Consider the following 21,095-nt stretch of genomic DNA (forward strand, 5'->3'; position numbering starts at 1 on the left):
TAAGCTGATAGGAGCTAGTAAATGGATAGAAATGATTGAGGAGGTTGGAGTTGCCCTGAATAGGAATAAGAGTAAGCCGAAGAGGACAGTGAGTAGCTTGTAACAGAGAAAATATGGAGAAAACATAATGCTACCTAGGAAACAATGCCAGGACCCTATTCCATCTCTGTGCATGTAAGGACAATCCTTGCTATCCTTGATGTTATTATAAAGGTGATAGTATGTCATGCATAACTTTTTAAAAAATAACATGAATGGTAGAAACATTGAGATCTTTGATCTCTACTTGAGTGCCTCAAAACCACATCAAACTTTGTTTGCAAAAATTGTGTGGTGATAATTTGTATATGTAAAGAGGTTCAGGTAAAAAGTGGAAAGAATGGGGTGGATGGTAAAAGGAGGTGTCCTAAGGGATCTAAAATGGCTTCTGTAGTTTTTTTTCTTTTTTTTGGTTATGACTTTTATCTCATATATTTCTTAGTGATCTTAGCAGGGTGGCCTGCTCTGTTTTTTCATTTCATTTATTATCTGTATAGCTATATGGTTCTAAATATGCTTTCTTATTTCTAGTTATTTATCATTTATTGAACATTTCTAAAGGAGCTGTCATGCCAATTCCAAAACCAAAATATAGCTAAAACTGAAACATTGCTTCTTTTTTTTTTTTTTTTTTTTGCGGTACGCGGGCCTCTCACTTTTGTGGCCTCTCCCGTTGCGGAGCACAGGTTCCAGACGCGCAGGCTCAGCGGCCATGGCTCACGGGCCCAGCCGCTCCGCGGCATGTGGGATCTTCCTGGACCGGGGCACGAACCCATGTCCCCTGCATCAGCAGGTGGGCTCTCAACCACCGCACCATCAGGGAAGCCCAAACATTGCTTCTTTTTTTGTTTTGTTTTATTTTATTCTTTTAAATTAATTAATTAATTTTTAGCTGTGTTGGGTCTTTGTCGCTGCGTGCGGGCTTTCTCTAGTTGCAGCGAGCAGGGGCTACTCTTCGTTGTGGTATGCAGGCTTCTCACTGCAGTGGCTTCTCTTGTTGCAGGGCATGGGCTCTAGGCGCGTGGGCTTCAGTAATTGTGGCTCACGGGCTCTAGAGCGCAGGCTCGGTAGTTGTGGCGCACAGGCTTAGTTGCTCCATGGCATGTGGGATCTTACCAGACCAGGGCTCGAACCTGTGTCCCCTGCATTGGCAGGCGGATTCTTAACCACTGTGTCACCAGGAAAGTCCCTGTTTTGTTTTAAATCTTCAGCATTATCACCTCAGGGCTTGAAACCTTCATCATCTTCCATTGATGGTGTTTAAGACCTAGACCAGGCCTCTTATCCATTGGCTTGTGTCTCTGCTATCAAACTTTTGCTTGTCCAGTTACATAATAGCATTGATTTTTGTCAGACTTTGTCTTCTGGCAACTTTTCCCTTGTACTATCAAAGACTTAACTCTCAAGTGCTTATCTAACTGCTTTTAGAGATTCTCCATTAGTGCCTTGCTGTGGTCCCAGCAACGGGCATTTTAAACCATTAAGGGAAAAATACTGTATGCTTCAGATCCTTAGTATTTGCATTATATTCTTCACATGATAAATGAACTCTTTCAACCTCTGAGCAAAGAATACTTTCTGACCCTTCCTGTTCAGATCAGGGTTTTTGATGTTCTTTCACGTTTCTGAGAGAGAGCTTATTTAGTGGCAGTGATAAAAATACGACAAAGCACAAAATACATAGTATTGGTTTTCCATCCTGTTGCAGCTTTGCTTCAGAATTCTTTCCAGAATCTAACCCTGAGTCATTCATCTTTTTTTTTTTTTCTCTTCCTTTATTTCTACATTTAGTCAATCACCAAATTTAATAATGAAGGACCTATGGAGACCACCCAGAGCTTTGAAGGCCTGAGACAGCCCAGGGATGTCGCTTTATTCAATTCACAACTTTGCTGTAATCTGCCAAGAGTCTAGAATTGTTTCTGGGACCTGCCTTAGACATAGCTAGGCCTTGGCGAGTGGGGGATATTCTGAATATTTGAGTGGATTGTGTGGGTTAGACTAATGATGGATATCTTAAGGAAGGTGTGAGGAATGATTATTGTAGAAGTGGAGACAGTATGTTTTAAAATGATACATTAATTTAACATAGATAAATGACTTCACAAGACAGGGGATGGATGCCTGAACATCTTGGTTGGTGTGAAGGAGTTTACCTTGTAAATTTGAGAGTAGCCAATATATAAGGGATTAGAATGAAATACACACTTGATATTTTGCAGGTCCCCTATATACTTGTCAACACATACATACACACCTGCATGTGTAGATACATATAATGGTAGAGATAATGTGTTAATCTGATTAGGTTCTGTAATTGGAGTCTTTGGGGGAATTCAGATGAATTGGTAGAGAATATTTGGAAAGATCATTAAGTTATTGGGGTATGTTTAGGAAATAGATTTTTCAGTGACTTTGGTGGCCTCTCTGGAATAGGTTTACAAAATTTGGGGACAATTCGGAGCAAATCTGTGAGTTAAGTTGGGGAGTGTTAGCTTTGAAGGAATGTAGGAACAAACAAAAAATGCAGTATTTGAGAAAGTTATTTATGAATTGATTTGGTAGATGCTGATAAAATGATAGAAGTTACTTGTGGAGAGGTTTTGTATAAAGTGGGAGGTGTAATGGAAGGGATTTACGAGAAAGCTTGTTACTATTAGAAAAGTAAATTTCAAAAGGGTAAAACTGGAAAGACGGTTTAGGGAAGATTATTCTTTTGGGAAAATGTGGCTCATAGGTTGAAAACAGGAAGGCAAGAGAAAACTAAAATGAGTAAACTAAGGTGTAGAAAAGTAAGAGGAAGAGGAAGGATTAAAGAAGAGGTTACTGAAAGAGATTTCTTATTGTAAGGAGTGTTCTGTTGGATACTACTTTTGATAGTCGTTCGGTAAGGAAAGGGACTTAAATATCCCACGGTACGTAGGGAGGAATTTTACCAAGGATAATTAGTGTAATAGTTTTAGTTCCTGAGAAACCCGGCAAGTAGGGAGCCCTCCGGTTGGGAGCCCAGGCCCTCCCGGGCGGGATTTTGCCGGCGCTCGGCTCGGCGGCGGGCGGATCTGAGCGGGTGGTGGGCCCAGAGCCGCCGCAGCTGCCTGCGAGCGCGGCCGAGCTGAGCCGAGCCGGGCGGGGCCGGTCCGGTGGGCCGCGGGCCTCGGGGATCCGTGCACCCACGGGCCCTCGGGGGGCGCTCCAGCAAGTGAGCAGGCCCCGCGCGGCGCGATGGGGGCCGGGAGGAGGGGCTTCCCTGAGCGCCCGAGCAAACCTCCGCACGCGGCTCGCACGGCTTCCTTTTGTTGTGTGTACGTGTGTGAGTGTGCGCGCGCGTGCGTGAGTGCGCCTGTGTGCAGGGAGGCGGCGGAGGAGCGCCGAGAAGCTGGGGTTTTTCCTGCCGGGGTGGCTGGCTCGCCCGGGCCACGGCGGGCGGTGGGGCCTTCCAGACACCCGTCTTCCGGGTCGGGGCCCGCGGCGCGGTCGGGGCCGCTTCCCCCAGCGAGATGGCAAACTTTGTGAGTGGCTTCTCGGCGGCTAACAAGTGTCTGCCTGACAGCAGGAGCCGACGGACGTTAATTGACACCCTCCTTTCCGTCCTAATCCTGTTTTTTTCAAATCTTATATTGGACTGTACTGTGTTTACAGTTTTATGGTGTGCGAAAAGGTCAGACGGGTAACTTGGGTCTGCTAGACAGTTTTTTTACTTGGTATCGAGCAGAAAATGTACGCTTGTATCCGTATATTGGCGCTACTAAAACCTGCATGTTTAGTGGTAAGAACAGTCCTAAGGCCTTTCCAGAATTAGTCTGTAAGGGCAAACTTTGGCTCTCCAGACTTTGTGAAGCACTGATTACAGAGCTACTTGTGTAGTAGCCCAAAAACTAGATAGTTAGGAAATGCAAAAGTTAAAGCCCTTCCCAAGAGCTTGAATTAAAAACAGCTTTTTTTGTTATACATAATTATGATTTGTGTAGTTTGCATATAGAGTTGTACACAATTGGGCATGGCGTGATTAAAAACAGAGCGTTTCTTATTAATTTTATGAAGGGCAGTTGGTAAAGGCACCACACAGTTTTGAAATTTCAAGTATGTTAAATGTTGCTATAAATAAAATCCTATTCAGATTTTTAGATTTAAGAAATCTAAAAATACGTTTGCAGTTGTCCTTTGGGTGCAGAAGGAAGTCCTGGGTTTCTCGGTGCTTGTTTCTGGGCAGATTTTCAGTATTGTCAGCGTGAAATGGGTGTAGAACCTTAACTTGAGTGAATAATTTGCTTGAGATTACCAGTCTGTTTGCAGCTGGGAATAGACTCTGGGTCTCTTATTCCCAGTCTGGTGACCTATCCAAGAATAGACTAAGGAAACTGGGTATTTGTCTGTTTGGTGGAAAATATGGCTGAGTTGATTTTATAGTGAGTATTAAGAGTCAGAAAGTGAATGTGTGAACGTTTAATCTCTGTTGTAGCATTTAGATGTATGTAGTTTCTCCACACTGAATGTCTTTGGCCTTTCTTTAAATACATAAAGGACTTGAGGATATTCCTCAGTGTTACTTTTCATGGCATTTTGTAGCACATTTACATTTGATTAAAACAGATAGATGCTTATTGTATTTAACTGTGGGGGGATGTCTTTTTCGTGTGGGTATTTTCAGTGTTTGAAGAATACACTGAAATACAAGTTAGTTGGTAACTTGAGAATGTTTAGCCTCCTCACAAAAGCTAGGGAGAAAAGGAATTATGTTAATTTCATTAATTTCTGATTAAAAAACCTTTGGCCCTCTTAATTGAAGATGGTTACAAAGGTACAGATGGAATACCTGTGAATTTTCTCCTTTGCTTTATATACTGCTATTTTCATTATTATCACATTAGCTACAATTTGTTCATTCCTAGCCTTTCTTATGCCTTTCCTCCTATGTCACAAAAACATTTACTCTTCTTCCTCCTTCCCATCTCCAAAGTACCCTGGAAATTTTTAATTTAATACAGTGATTCTCCACGGGAGGTGGTTTTGGCAATGTCTGGAGACGTATTTGGTTGTCACGCTGGGGGGATTCTATTGGTATCTAGTGTGTAGATGTTAAACATCCTACAGTGCGCATGGTAACCCCCACAACAAAGAATCATCCAGTGCAAAGAGTCAGTAGTGTTGATGTTGAGAAGCCCCAATTTAATTGTTGAGAATAATATTCTACCTATGAAAGTTATTTGTAATGTAATTGGCATCTCTATATCACATTGGTTATAAATCTTTTCTCAGAGTTGTCGTTAGAATGATCATGGGTAAAAGGTTATGAAGTATATTTTAGAGCATCAGTACATAGGATTTTGGAGCTGGAAGATTAACAAGTATAACTCTTCCTGGCGGTCCAGTGGTTAGGACTCCGTGCTTTCACTGCCGGGGGAGCGGGTTTCATCCCTGGTTGGGGAGCTAGGATCCCTCAAGCGGTGTGGCGTGGCCAAAACCAAAAACAACAACAACAACAGAACACAAGTATAACTCTTTCAGTATGTAGATAAGGAAACCAGAGTTTCAGAGAGATTGTGACTTACCCCCGAGGTCCTACAGATAACGCGGAGTTCAGGTTTCGTTATTTCTATTATAATTTAATTTTAATTACTTATTTAATTAAAATTAATTTTAATTATTACTGAGGGAAATGGTATTTTATCATTTTTCCTTGATAAATTTAAATAATCAAGCTAAAATTTTTAAAATTGCATCATGGGAATCTCAGTATCCACTAAATTATTGTTACTTTTTTCAGATTCGCATGTTGTTGAATTCTTCAGCATGGTTTTGTAACCATTATAACCTTTTCAGCATCTGCTTTTATAAAAAAAAGTTTGAAAAATTAAAAAAGATCACATACAATTTAAAAACAAAACAATTGGAAGTTAATTATGATACCATAGGCAACATGCAAATGCAAACCCAACTGGAATTGTTAAAATGTCTTAGGATGTCTTGAATTTAGACATCTGTTCTGTTTTGTGAGGATCACTATAATGGTCAGTTATTGTGCTGATTGTACATCTATTCTAGCAAGATCCTTTTGGTTAATTTTAGAAAAAGATATTGAAACTTTCAGGTGACATGTAATTGGTGAAATATAAATTGGGTATTTAGATTTAAATTGGGTATTTCAAATTAAGTGCTGTATTGTCAGAAAGAAGTATCAGTGGAGTTCTTTTTAAGCTTAAAATTTTTTTCTGTGGTGCTACTTTTTAAAAATGAGAAAAACAAGTAGGACAAAAGACTATATGAGCAAAGATTTCTTCAAAAATTGTTTTATATAAGAAATTTATTTTATAGAAAAAATTTAAAATGCATATTAGCAAAAAGAGTAAAATCACTAACTGGAAGAAGCTGCTGTTAATATTTTGATATACAGCATATTTTTGTTAACCTTTTAATATGAAAAATTTAAAAAGATGAAAAATACAATAGTATTATGCACCTCTATATACCAGTGACCGAGCCTCAACAGTTAGCAATTAACGGACAATCTTGTTTCATCTGTATCTCTGCCCTCTATTTCCCATCTCACATAATTAAAAAAAAAAAACAACTTTATTTTGAAATAATTACAGACTCAAAGGAAGTTGCAAAAATAGTAGAGTCCTGTGTATACTTTACCCAGCTTCCCCCCAGTGGTGACATCTTCTAAAGCTCTAATAAGACATCAAAATTAGGAAATTGACATTAGTACACTACTGTTATCTGAATTGCCAAACTTAATAAGTTCTCACCATTTTTTAATCCTAATTCATTTGTGTGTTTATAGTTCTGTGTGATTTTCTCCTATATATAAATTCATGTAACTACCACAACAGCGAAGATACAGAACTATTCCATCACCACAAAGAAAATCCCTCTTGCTACCCTTTATATTTGCTACCCCAAAATCCCTCCCTGTCCACTGGCGACATATTTTCTATCTCGATAGTTTTGTCTTTTCAAGAATGGTTTATAGTGGTATATTAATACATACTTTGTTTAACCATTCAGCTGTTGAAGGACTTTTGGTATATTCAGTATTTTGCTATTAATAATAAAGTGGTTATGAACATTCATGTACAGGATTTTATGTATAGTTCTCTGAGATAAATGCCCAAGAGTGAGCTTCCTGGGTTGAATGGGAGGCCATGTTTAGTTTTTTTTTTTTTAATTAATTTATTTATTTTTGGCTGCGTTGGGTTCTTGTTGCTGCGTGCAGGCTTTCTCTAGTTGCGGTGAGCAGGGGCTGCTCTTCTTTGCGGTGCGCGGGCCTCTCATTGCGGTGGCTTCTCTTGTTGCGGAGCACAGGCTCCAGGTGCATGGGCTTCAGGAGTTGTGGCTCACGGGCTCTGGAGCGCAGGCTCAGTAGTTGTGGCTCATGGGCTTAATTGCTCCGCAACATGTGGTATCTTCCTGGACCAGGGCTTGAACCCCTGTCCCCTGCATTGGCAGGCGGACTCCCAACCACTGCACTACCAGGGAAGCCCCCATGTTTAGTTTTATAAGAAATTTCCAAACTGTTTTTCAGTGTGGTGTATCATATTACATTCCCATCAGCAATGTAAGAGATTTTCTGCATCCTTGCCAGCATTTGTTATTATTGCTATTTATTTTAGCCATTTTGATGGGTGTATAGTGATATCTTACTGTAGTTTTAATTTGCATTCTCTAATGGCTAATGATATTAAACATCTTTGTGTGTACTTATTTGTTGTCTGTACATGTCTTTTGCTCATTTTTTAATTAGAATGGTTTTTTTTAACTTTTGAGATTTGAGAGTTCTTCATATATTTTAAATATAAGACCTTTGTCAGATATATGGTTTGCAGACATTTTCTCTCAGCCTATAGGTATGATAAGCTACATCTTCTTAAGAAGGTCTTTCACAGGGCACATTTAAAAAAATATTTTATTGAAGTATAGTTGATTTAAGTGTGTTAATTTCCGCTGTATAGCAGAGTGACTCAATTATACATACATACATGTGTGTGTGTGTGTATATATATATATATATATATATATATATATATATATACTTTTTCATATTCTTTTCTATTATGGTTTATCACAGGTTATTGAATATAGTTCCCTGTGCTAGACAGTAGGACCTTGTTGTTTATCCATCCTATATATACTGGTTTGCATCTGCTAATCCCAAACTCCCAGTCCATCCCTTCCCCACTTTCACTCCCCCTTGGCAACCACAAGTCTGCTTTTTATGTCTGTGGGTCTGTTTCTGTTTAGTAGATATGTTCATTTGTGTTGTATTCAATATTTTAGATTCCACATATAAGTGATATCATATGATATTTGTCTTTCTCTTTTTGACTTACTTCACTTAGTATGATCATCTCTAGGTCCATCCATGTTGCTGTAAATGGCATTATTTCATGCTTTTTTATGGCTGAGTAGTATTCCATTGTGTATATATATCACATCTTCTTTATCCATTCATCTATCGATGGACATTTAGGTTGCTTCCATGTCTTGGCTATTGTAAATAGTGCTGCTATGAACATAGGGGTGCATGTAATCTTTTCAAATTATAGTTTTTTAATTTATTTATTTTAATTATTTAATTTTGGCTGCATTGGGTCTTTGTTGCTGTTTGCGGGCTTTCTCTAGTTGCAGTGAGCAGGGGCTACTCTTCGTTGTGGTGTGTGGGCTTCTCATTTTGGTGGCTTCTCTTGTTGCAGAGCATGAACTCTAGGTGTCCAGGCTTTAGGAGTTGTGGCTTATGGGCTCTGGAGCACAGGCTCAGTAGTTGTGGCACACAGGCTTAGTTGCTCTGCGGCATGTGGGATCTTCCCGGACCAGGGCTCGAACCCATGTCCCCTGCATTGGCAGGCGGATTCTTAACCACTGCACCAGCAGGGAAGCCCCAAATTATAGTTCTGTCTGGGTATATGCCCAGGAGTGGGATTGCTGGATCATATGGCAACTATTTTTAATTTTTTGAGGAAACTTCATACTGTTTTCTCTAATGGCTGCACCAATTTACATTCTCACCAACAGTGTAAGAGGGTTCCCTTTTCTCCACACCCTCTCCAGCATTTATTATTTGTAGAGTTTTTAATGATGGCCATTCTGACTAGCGTGAGGTGGTACTTCATTGTAGTTTTGATTTGCTTTTCTCTAATCATTAGTGATGATGAGCATCTTTTCATAGGGCACATGTTTTTTATTTTGATGAAATTTGGTTTATTTTCTTTTATGGAACGTGTTTGGCGCCAAGCCCAAGAACCCTTTTCTTTAGGTCTTGAAGGATCTCTTCTTTTTTAATTCTAAAAACTCTATAGTTATATGTTTACATTCATCATCCATTTTGAGATAATTTTGTATGTGGTTGTGAGGTTTAGGTCTAGACTCTTTTTTTGGCATATGGATGTCCAGTTGTTCCAGCACTGTTTGTTGAACAGGCTGTCTTTCCTCCATTGAATTATTTTTGCCCCTTTGTCAATTAAGAATTCATTTCATAGGCCAGTTCATTTATTCTATAACCAGTTCATGGTTATAGAACTATTTAGATTATTGGTTTCATTTTGGTTTAGTTTTAGTAATGTGATTTTGATAAATTGGTCCATTTCTTCTAAATGTCCAATTTAAAAGTGTAAAATTTTTTGTAGTATTCCCTTATTATCTTTTTAAGTGCTGTACAATCTTAGTGATATCCCTGTTTCAATCTTGATATTGGTGATTTGTGTCTTCTCTCTTTTTATTTTTATTTGTCATGTTAGAGGCTTTTAAAATTTTTGCTTCATTGATTTTCTCTATTTTCCTATTTTTAATTTCGTTGATTTCTGCTCTTCATTGTTTCTGTTCTACTGCTTGCTTTGGGTTTATATTTTGCTTTTTTTTTTAAAGTTTCTTGTGGTAAGTAATTAGGTTATTGATTTGAGATCTTTCCTCTTTTTTTTAAAGATTTTTGTTTATTTTCTTTTTTTTGGGCTGCATCGGGTCTTAGTTATGGCACACGGGGTCTTTGTTGAGGTGTGTGGGATCTTTCGTTGTGGCGTGGGTTCTCTCAAGTTGTGGCGTGTGGGTTTTCTCTCTCTAGTTGTGGTGTGCGGGCTCCAGGGCACGTGGACCCTGTAGTTGTGGCGTGCAGGCTCCAGGGTGCGTGGGCTCTGTAGTTTCTGGCACACGGGCTCAGTAGTTGTGGTGAGCAGGTTTTAGTTGCCCTGTGGCATATGGGATCTTAGTTCCCCAACCAGTGATCGAACCCACGTCCCCTGGATTGGAAGGCAGATTCTTTACCACTGGACCACCAGGGAAGTCCCTCCTCTTTTCTAATGTAAGCATTTAGTGCTATAAATTTCCTTCTAACTACTGGTTTAGCTGCATCCCACATATTTTGACATGCTGTGTTTTTATTTTCATTCATTTTTATGTATATATTTAAAATTTTTCTTTGAGATTCCCTCTTTGACCCATGGACTTTTAAAAAGTGTTCTTTATTGTTTTGTGTTCACAAGTTTTCCTGTTGTCTTTGTCACTGATTTCTAGTTTGAGTCCATTATTGTCAGATAATGTACCTCTTGTATTATTTCAGTTGTTTTAGATTTGTTGAGGCTTGTTTTATGGCCCAGGATATGATCTGTCTTCATGAATGTTACATGGGTGCTTGAAAAGAAATATGTATTCTGCTTTCATTGGGTAGAGTATTCTATATATATCAAGTTGACCTTGTTGGTTGGTTGTGTTATTAATATAGCTTCTCTGCTGGAAAAAAAAGAGTTGTCATAGCTTTTCCATTCTTTTACTTTCGATGTATGTTACTGAATTTCTTGTTAGCAGCATATAGTGGGGCATTTCAAAAATCTACTCTGCCAGTCTTTCTTGATTCATCTGTTTAGACCATCTGCATTTAAGGTAATTATCGATAAATATTAGCACTTAAATCGCCATTTTATTATTTGTTTTATTTTCTCTGGTTTTCATTTTTTTGTTTCTCTTTTCTTGCCTTCCTGCAGATTACTAGAACATATTTTAGGATTCTATCTTTCATAATTTTTAAAAGATTTATTTATAATGTTTTTGAGTCTGTCTTGGTATAGTTTTCGTAGTGGTTGTTGTAGTTATTAACTAACGTGTATATGACTTATAACAGTATCCTGGTATCAGTATTTTACTACTTCAACTGAAGTGTGGAAACTTTACTTCTCTTTTACCTTTTTATCTTCTTGACTTTTAAATATAATTGTTTTAAGTATCAGTAGTAGTATAATTTCTGTTTCTGTCAGTAAGTATGATCTAGAAAACTAATGATGGAAAAGATATCTTGTTGTGTATACTTGTATTTCTATTCTTTTTCTTTCTTTTTTTAAAAATTTGTGTATGTTTAAAATTATTTATTTTATTTATTTATTTTTGGCTGTGTTGAGCTTCATTGCTGCGTGCGGGCTTTCCCTAGTTGTGGCGAGCGGGGCTACTCTTTTGCAGTGTGCGGGCTTCTCATTGTGGCAGCCCTTCTTGCTGCGGAGCACGGGCTCTAGGCGCACGGGCTCAGTAGTTGCGGTACACGGGCTTAGTTGCTCCATGGCATGTGGGATCTTCTCGGACCAGGGCTTGAACCTGTGTCCCTTGCATTGGCATGCAGACTCTCAACCATTGCACCACTAGGGAAGCCCCTCTATTCTTTTTCTTGTTTGGAAAATTTTCTTCAGCCAGTCTTTATGGGTAGGGTTGCTAGTGACATAATCTTTTAGTTTTTCTTCTTTTGAGAATGCTTTAAAAATTTTCTCCTTTGTTTCTTGCTGTGGTCTGAATGAATCCTCCTAAAATGTAAATGTTGAAATCCTAATGCCCAATATGATGGTATTGGGAGTTGCGTCCTTTGGGAGGTTGTTAGATCATGGGGGAGAGCCCTCATGAATGGGATTAGTGTTGTTACAAAAGAGGGAGCTCTTTTGCCCCTTTTCTGCCATGTAAGAATACAGACAAAAGTCTGCAGTCTGGAAGAGGGCCTTCACCTGACCATGTTGGCACCCTAATCTTGGACTTCCAGCCCCCAGAACTGTGAGAAGTAAATTTCTATTGTTTATAAGCCATCCATTTTGTGGTGTTTTGTTAGGGCAGCCTGAATAGACGAAGACATTCCTGAAGAATAGTTTCACTGTGTATAGAATTCTTGGTTGGCAGTTCTTTTTTTTTTTTTCTAGCATTCAAAAAATATTCTGCCACTTCTTTTGGCCTCTTTGGTTGAGATGAGAAATCTGGTGTCATTTCATTTGTTGTTCCGTTATAGGTAATATGTAATTTTTGTCTGACTGCCTTCAATTTTTTTCTTTTTAATTTTTGAACATTTAATTATGTGTCCTGGTGTAAATTTCTTTGGGTTTATCATGTTTTGGGTTTGCTCCATTTTTTTGGATCTGTAAGTTTGTATTTGTCACATATGAGAAGGTTTTTGCTGTCTTTTCTTTAAATACTATTTTAGCCCCTCTCTGTTTCTCCTCTGTTTCTGGGACTCCAGTGATAAGAATGTTGGATCTTCTGTTATTGGCCCACAGGTTCCTAAGACTCTCTTAGTTTTTTTTTTTCAGTCTTTTTTCTCTCTGTTTTTCAGATTGGGTTAATTCTATTTTTCTGTCTCAAATTCAGTGATTCTCTTCCCTGTTATCTCCATGGTTGTATTGAGCCTATCCAGCAAGTTTTAAAGTTTCATGTTATAGTATTTTTTAGTTCTGTAATTTTCTTTTGCTTCTTTTTTATAACTTCTGTTTCTTTGCTGACATTTTTCATTTTTTTCACGTGTTTCAGGAGAACTTATAATTAATTGCTGAGACATTTTATTATGGTGCTTTAAAATCCTTATCAAATAATTCCAACATCTGACTAATCTCTGTATTGGCCTTGGTTGATTATCCTTTCTCACTCATATGGGGATTTTCTTGTGTCATTTTCTGTGTTATATATTATGTTAGGAGGCTCTAGTCCCTATTTACATTTTTTTTTTTTTTTTTTTTTTTTTGTGGTACGCAGGCCTCTCACTGCTGTGGCCTCTCCCGTTGCAGAGCACAGGCTCCAGATGCGCAGGCTCAGTGGCCATGGCTCACGGGCCCAGCCGCTCCGCGGCATGTGGGATCCTCCCAGACCGGGGCACGAACCCGTGTCCCCTGCATTGGCAGGCAGACTCTCATTCACTGCGCCACCAGGGAAGCCCCCTATTTACATTTTTTATTTTAGCATGCGGTCACCCTGTTTAGGTTTAGTGTACAGGTCTTGGCCCACTTTTATGACTTTGGTTCTAATGGCAGTTTAATTTTCAGAGCCTTTGTGGTTGGCTTGGTTTATCTCATGCTGTTGGGGCTCCCACTGGTCCTTGCTGATGCTGCCTGAGAGAATAGAAGACATTGCCTCCTATCAGGCTTTTGGGTGTCTCTAGATGGGAGAGGATTGTGGTAGGATCCTCCTCCTGGTACCCACCTCAAACCCCCAATTCTTCCCTGTCCCTATGTCTCTGGGTGAGAGGGAGAGTCTTGGTGCAAACTGAGATGCTTGCACTGGCTGGGTCCCTGAGTTCTTCTGCCCACTTGCCTCAGTATTTCTAGGTGGGAAACAGGAGTTTCAGGTCATGTGGGGATGGAAGAGTTGCTTCCTCTTTCTGGTCTTTGTTGTTGGCTGGGCTTCCAGTTGATCTCCCTTGCTTGATATTGTAGAGGGACTCCTGTTTAGTTTGGGGGAGGAGTGTGACTGTCTGGTCTACCTTAGGAAATGCCAGTCTGGGTTGCCTTCTTCTGTCGGGTCTGGGGACATAAAACACTCTGCTGCTTTTCTGTTTCTGTAGTCTTGGAGTCCCAGACTGGTTAGCTGCCTGCTTACCAGTTTTCATAGTTTTCTTTCAGTTGTCTCTGGTGTTATTCCCCTGGTTTAACATGGTGTTTAGTGAGGAGGGGCAGGGAAAAAGAGAGCTACGCCATCTTACCTAGACGGGAAGTTCAAATTCCTTAATTTTTGTGAGCCTGCATCATCTCTACCCAGCGGGTTGTTTCAGCTTTGAAAATAATGGTTTATGGCCATGTGTTTTGTGAACTTTTAAGCACAATGTTTGCTTCAATTATAACCCACAGTATTGGACCCCTAGGAAGGTTTTGGAAGGTCAGTCATAACCAGTTCAAGAGGGTGCCAGGGAATAGATGCATGCAGTTTACTAGGCATCTATCACATAAACAGAATTTTGTAGTATAGTTAATTAAAATGAAATTGTGAATTCTGGTATTTTCTTCAAAGATGTGTTTATTTTATGGATAATTTGTATTTAAGGTATTTAATAATTACAGTAATATATAATAGTATTTTAATATTAGTAAATATTTTTCAAAACAAATATGGAAAATCTTGTATTATGCAGCCAGTTTAATCTGTTTCTAATTCATAGGTTGAAAAGGAAAGATAAAATGTCCTGCTTTTTACATTCCCTAGTTTTCTAATTGAGAGTAAATGGGGCCCAAATAAGAAAATGTCTATTCTACATTAGTAGAAGCTAGTGCTTCTAAATGATGAGTTAACTTGTTAAATCAACTACTGCTGTTTATTTGGCTGCCCTGTGTGGCATGCAGGATCTTAGTTCCCTGACCAGGGATCGAACTGTGCCCCCCTGCAGTGGAAGCACAGAGTCTTAACCACTGGACTGCCGGGGAAGTCCCAACTACTACTGTTTTTTAAAAATCTCACATATTACATGAATTGTTCAAACTAATATAGTTACTGCAGTTACAGAGAAATCACTGGGCTTCTTTGCAGCCACTTCTTGAGGTACTCTCAGATTGACTCTGATGGCAAATCTTAGATTTCTAATCAGATTAAAAATCATTTCTTTTATGTGTGGACACACTTCTACATTGTGTCTAGTGCCTTATATAATTCTGGGCATGTGTTTTAGAGGCGATAAGAATGACTGACTCTAGTATTGAGTAAGGTAAAATTGTCAGAAAATGAGCTTTTTAATGGACCATTTATATGTTTTTAAATGAGAGTATTTAATTATATTTCATATTAGAAGTAATAATTCCAGTGCCCTCTTGTTGTTTTTGGTTTTTAATAATATTTTAACATGTTTTTATTCATGAAGAATTGACACTTAAAAATAAAATTTAAATAAACTTTAATTTTCAAATGGGTATTCCTATAATCTTTTCTAGGGTTTCCTTAGTTATTATTACAGTAGGATAATTTTTGTGTTATGAAAATCAGATGAATTTAATTTTTTGTTTATTTACATGGTAACTATTACTGTAGATAGCATTTTAATTTCAAAGTTTATGTTCATTGATCTTATCCTTACTTCAAAGATGTTTATTTATTTATTTTTGATTCTTAGTGTATTGTTAAGAGTAACATTAAATGTATCAATATTTTAACTTGGGAATGACCTTTCCTGTTGTGCTAGGTTAAAGTAGACATTTATTTGGAGGCAGAGGATCTGGTTGAAGTCTTTGCCATGACAGGTGTTGTGTAACCATGGGTACTTAACCTCTTGAACCTCAGTTTCATCATCTATAGAATGGAGGCAAACACTAATACCTGCCTAGGTAATTGTGTGTGTGTAGGGGGTGTCCCGTGAAATGTGACACTTGAAAGCACTTTGTAAACTGTGAAGTACTGTTATCAGAGCATGCTTGTAACGTTTTTGAGGAGATGATTTGAAAATTGACCTGAGTGATCTTGATCATCATAGTGCAAAATATTTTGATTATTTACAAAATTGGTATGTATTCAAGTAAAAATTCATGTAAAAATAAAGCAGCTTTTCCTTGAGTTTAGTGATTTACTATTCTTAAAACCTAATTTCTGTTGGTGAATTTGGGGAAGGATTACATAGTTGCTTGATAGTTTATCATCCCCTCTGTGATAAGGATAGCTTTTGGAAGGTGTCTTTCCTCAACAGGTGACTTGGATTTAAAGGTTCGGTTTGTCTCTTTAGTGGTCTGTAGTCTAAGGATTTTCTAAAAATGCTTATACTGTTGTGTTTTCTAACGTGGGCGGAGAGTTGGTTTCTTATTTGACACATGTTTACTGGTTAGGTGATTTGAAAAGGTCAAGGGCAGGTGAACGTTTTCAGTTGGTGCCTTTATTTTACTCACTTTGGCCAACTTTTTTTTTTTTTAAATGGTGAAGGTTTTTTTTTTAATTTATTTTATTTATTTATCTTTGTCTGCGTTGGGTCTTCGCTGCTGCATGCGGGCTTTCTCTAGTTACGGCGAGCAGGGGCCACTCTTCGCTGTGGCCCACAGGCTCCCGATCGTGGTGTCCTCCCTTGCCACAGAGCACGGGCTGTAGGTGTGCGGGCTTCAGTAGTTGTGGCATGTGGGCCCAGCAGCCACGGCTCGCGGCTCCAGAGTGCAGGCTTAGCAGCTGTGGTGCACAGGCTCAGTTGCTCTGCGGCATGTGGGATCCCCCTGGACCAGGGATCGAACCCGCGTCCCCCGCACTGGCAGGCAGACTCCCAACCACTGTGCCACCAGGGAAGCCCACGGCCAACATTTTTAAGAATTTATTTGATTACCCCTTTGTAGGATTTTCTTTCTTAACCAAGTGGGTTAACTACATTGATTGTAAAATTTTTAAGATTTTGGCTTAATTTTTGGTGAAGGTAGAAATGGAAAATTGTTCTAGAAAGACCTGGTTAGGGCAGTTTCTGGAGTGGGTGGTTTGAATTTTTGGAGCTTTCATTCCTCCTTAGGATAGATCTGGTCATGGAAAGTACACTGTGAGTTCTAACAACTTTAATTGTCAAAGCAGGTAGTGTAAATTAAAAGAAAACATATGTCTACTTTGTTACTGTGTAGAAATTCTAACCATATTCATAGAAATCTCTTGCCTGAAACAAACTTTTTTCCTTTACCTTTTTTTTTTTTTAAAAAAAACATTGTTCAGAAAGCATTATTAAATTACAAAAGTAAAACTAATGTAAAAGTAGAACTTAACTAATTACTTTCAAATATGATCTAGTTAAAAGATGCTAGAGGACTTGAAGCATTTTTCCTCTCAGATTCTTAAAGCCATGGTGGCAGAGATGATGATGAGGAGGTGATAGACAGTAGATTGTGGAGAGCCTGCTAAGCCGTTATAAAGACCTTGGTTCTGCCACTTACTAATTTTATAACCTTTGGTGAGTTACTTAACCCTTCAGTTTTTTCTTCTGTGAAATGTGAATAATATTAGCACCAACCTCATAGGTTTTTTTTGGTATTAAGTTAGTTAATATCTGCAAAGACCTAGGAACACTACTGAGCAAAGTCCAAAGCATATGGTATTCATTTTATTCTTAAATGTGGAGCCAACATTAAAAGGTCACTTCTTCGTTTTCTTTTGGAAAGGTAACAGAGGGAGAATTAATTGATCCCTGCTTTGATTTTCCTATGATAAATTGCTTAAACTTCAGTTATAGCACTTAACACATTATATTATCAAAACTAACATTATTTCTTGTATGTTTACCATCCTTGCTAGATTATGAACTCCTTTGGGCAGAGACCATGATATTTTATGGATGTCTTAGGAATCTTAGGTAGTGTTGCATATACGTATCAGTTGATCAAAAATGTTGATTCAGTTAATGACAAAAATGTTGGCCTGAATAATGAATCAGACCACCTGCTGGTAAATACATTGAAATCCTGCCAGTCGAAAAGAACTAAATAATGGACGGGTAGTAGCTAACGGTCCCTGAAAAATATTTCATTTATTTTCTTCCTTAATACGTATTTTGTCTTAATTTGATTATACCTGCACAAGTGCTTATTATTATTTTTAAATAAATTTATTTATTTTATTTATTTATTTTTGGCTGCGTTGGGTCTTCGTTGCTGTGCGTGGGCTTTCTCTAGTTGCGGTGAGCGGGGGCTACTCTTCGTTGTGGTGTGTGGGCTTCTCATTGCGGTTGCTTGTCTTGTTGCAGAGCACGGGCTCTAGGCGCATGGGCTTCAGTAGTTGTGGCTCGCGGGCTCTAGAGCGCAGGCTCAGTGGTTGTGGCGCACGAGCTTAGTTTCTCCGTGGCATGTGGGATCTTCCTGGACCAGGGCTCGAACCTGTGTCCCCTGCATTGGCAGGCAGATTCTTAACCACTGTGCCTCCAGGGAAGCCCCTGCACAAGTGATTATAATCAGGGAATAATTAGCCAGCAAAATCTTAAATTAGAGGAATTGCTAAGCAGGAATATTCAGTCACTCCTAAAGTAGGGGAAGTGGGGCAGGGAAAGAGGAAGATCTTAGCTGGTCATTGGGTGGTTGCCCAAGTAACTTTATACCTTTCTTTTTGTACTTACAGGGTCTTAGTTTCCAGCCTGGTAGATTCTTTTCTTTTCCCCATTTTTGGTGGAGAGGGGTGGTAGAGAAGAAGTAGGGATAGAGACTTGGAAGGATAAGTGGAATTGGTAGATGATGCTAAATGAATTAGGTTTCCAGAGACAGAGACTACGTGGCAGGTGAGTTAGGGGGAATTGTGGGTTTCCATGGTAGAGGAAAGGTTGTGATGGGAAAGACATTCCAAAATTTCTGTTTATAGATTTGGACTTTCAGGTTATATTATTTTGTACATTTGGGGGATGTGTGTATGTGGGAGTGAGGCATGCTGCTTTTTCCTTCTTGCTTCACTATATTATTTTTGTTTCCTTCTCTTTTAACATACCTAGTTATAGTCTTTGATGTGTGACAGCCTTAATTTAGAGCTTTCAATAAAAAGTGATGCAAGGTGAGTAGGCTTTTTGTGAAAATGTTTTCAACAGAATATTAACATTTCAAAAATGTTTGTCCAGCTGTATATGTTACCATTATTATGTGATGACATAAGTAATAATGTTTTGATTGTGGACTAGATAAATCCAGTCAACTTTAAAAGACTCATAATGTAATACCAAAGTTGCTAATGTCTAAAGACATTTTTATTTCCCATATATAGACTTTACCATGTCTTTTCTGTTCAACTTTACTCTATTCCTGTGAACTGTGTTAGTAATTCTAAAAGTTGAATACAGTAAAGGATGTAGAATGGTGATAGCAGTGTAGCGCAGATACAGTTTTATTTTACTTTACCTGTTTTTAATAGTGTCTACCACAATAATATAGTTTTATGGCTTTTATTATCTTTTTGGTACTAACACTGTAGAAAATATATATTTAAAAGTAGTTTTAAGTAATTGAGAGGAATGGCATATATGCTCTTTTGAATGCTTGGGAACAAAACTTTGAGGCAGGCAATTAAGAACTTAGTAGAAATAAATTATTTTAAATAGATCTTTTGTTCATAACTAGTTTAGCAACAAAGCTACTGACTGGCTAAGGACTAGAAAATGCTGAATTATCAGAAATGCTGTAATGTTTGTAATCCCTTGATAAAATTGTGTAAACACAGGTTAGAATTAATATAGTTGGTTATTTTCTGAAGATTTAGTGTTTCTTTAATTGTCCTGCTTTTATATTTATAGCTTATTTATTTGCAGGGTATTTATTGAGTCCTAAAAATGTGTTTAGGCTATTATATAAAATGCTTTTTTATTTCTGAATAAAAGTTATATTTGGCCTACTCTTTGTTTCTAATAAAATTTCAGCTTTCAGTCCTCATTACCTCCATTTCATATACCAGAAAACATATCCCAGTTGCAGGAAGAAAATTATATATGTCCAATATCAATGCAATACCAACATGGAGTGTTAATTTTCTGTATTAGTCTCTGTTCAAAGATTGATTATAGATATTAAAAAATATTTATGCACCATTTTAACGTTATTAAATATCTTTGCCTTGAAAATTTTAAATAAACATTTTTGTATTTTCAAAAACTATATTCTTAATATAATTAGACTTTGAGCTCAGGGAGATGTTACTTTGGGATTTTAACAGGAACTAGTACTATTTGAGTAATTATGATTTTAGTGAAATACATTTTGTGCCTTCCTTCCTATTTTAAGTTGTTTATGATAGTTCTAGTTTATTACCCTGATTTTAAAGAAATCCTAATCCTCAGCTAGAAGTTAAATTTGAAAAAGTCCAGTTAGTGTCTGGGTCATTTCTTTTCTTCATGATATCATTCAGCACTGATGGGTCATTACAGTTGAACTAAGTGTTCTAAGTGAAGTAATTTTATTTAATCCAATAGTATCTACCATGGAAAGAATTTTGTCAGATTTAGCACATTTTGATATACCTGTTTTACCTGACTTTAAGAATATGTCTAATCCTGATTTTGGGGGGGGCATAACCTGTATTTTTGTACTTTTATAGGATAGAGGGAGGAATCAACAGCTTGGAAATTCGGCCAAGTGATCTGGCGGGATGGGCATTTGCCTGACCTATTTTGTAGAGGTAATCCAACCCCGTTTTACTCAACCTCTAATTTTTACCTGTGATAGATGCCCATATACTTGAACATGAACACACCTATCACAGCTGTTGGGTAGTACTCTGCATTTACTGGACATTCCCTTTTTCTTTTATACTTGCTTATATATAGCGTGAATATTGCATATACATAGCATGATATCACTATATACAGATATGAACATCTATACATTGGAAAGAATTTAATGTTATTAGTTTTGTATGAAGACCATTATCTTTTCTCACTTAAGAAGATTACTTGCATTTCTCTTTTTTAGGCTCAGGTTCCCTTATTTTAGGAAGAACCATGATCCTCTCCTGTCTTGTTGGGCTGTGTTGGTACATATATTAGACCTGTGCTTTTATCTTTCAAACAAAGTGAAAGAAAATTAAATATTTCACAGTTTTCAGGGTATTTACATGTTTGTCAATGGCACATATTCTCATGTCATTATTAATGATCATAAAAATTCAAATATTCTCATAAATTTTATTTGTTTTGAGAATTCTTTTAAAGCGAAGGTGTGAAAATATTAGCAGTTTTAGTGGCCATATTTTAAGATTTCGTTTAACACTTCTCACTTCTTACCCAGGTTTATTATAAGAGGAATATACACTTATGCAGTAGAGAATGTTATAATGTAAAAAATTTTTTAAAGTCTTTGCTTATTCCCATTTACTGTTAACATTTGTGTGTGTGTGTGTGTGTATCATTACAGACATTTTCCATATATATGCAG

The 21,095-nt window shown here is 37.8% G+C and overlaps 1 protein-coding gene across 4 annotated transcripts in view; it reads left to right on the forward strand.

Annotated features, from left to right (window-relative positions):
* ZNF148 (zinc finger protein 148) overlaps positions 1 to 21,095 on the forward strand; it is a 137,549-nt gene that overhangs the window by 11,686 nt on the left and 104,768 nt on the right. For 2 of the 4 annotated variants that reach the window (XM_060099411.1, XM_060099413.1), the window contains exon 2: positions 20,260 to 20,340. The exons of the other annotated variants lie outside the window; for them this stretch is intronic. The gene's annotated coding sequence lies outside the window, so the exon portion shown is untranslated. The remainder of the gene's footprint in view (positions 1 to 20,259; positions 20,341 to 21,095) is intronic. 4 annotated transcript variants of the gene reach the window in all.

This window comes from Mesoplodon densirostris, chromosome 5 (genome assembly GCF_025265405.1).
Source record: "Mesoplodon densirostris isolate mMesDen1 chromosome 5, mMesDen1 primary haplotype, whole genome shotgun sequence".
NCBI lineage: Eukaryota > Metazoa > Chordata > Mammalia > Artiodactyla > Ziphiidae > Mesoplodon > Mesoplodon densirostris.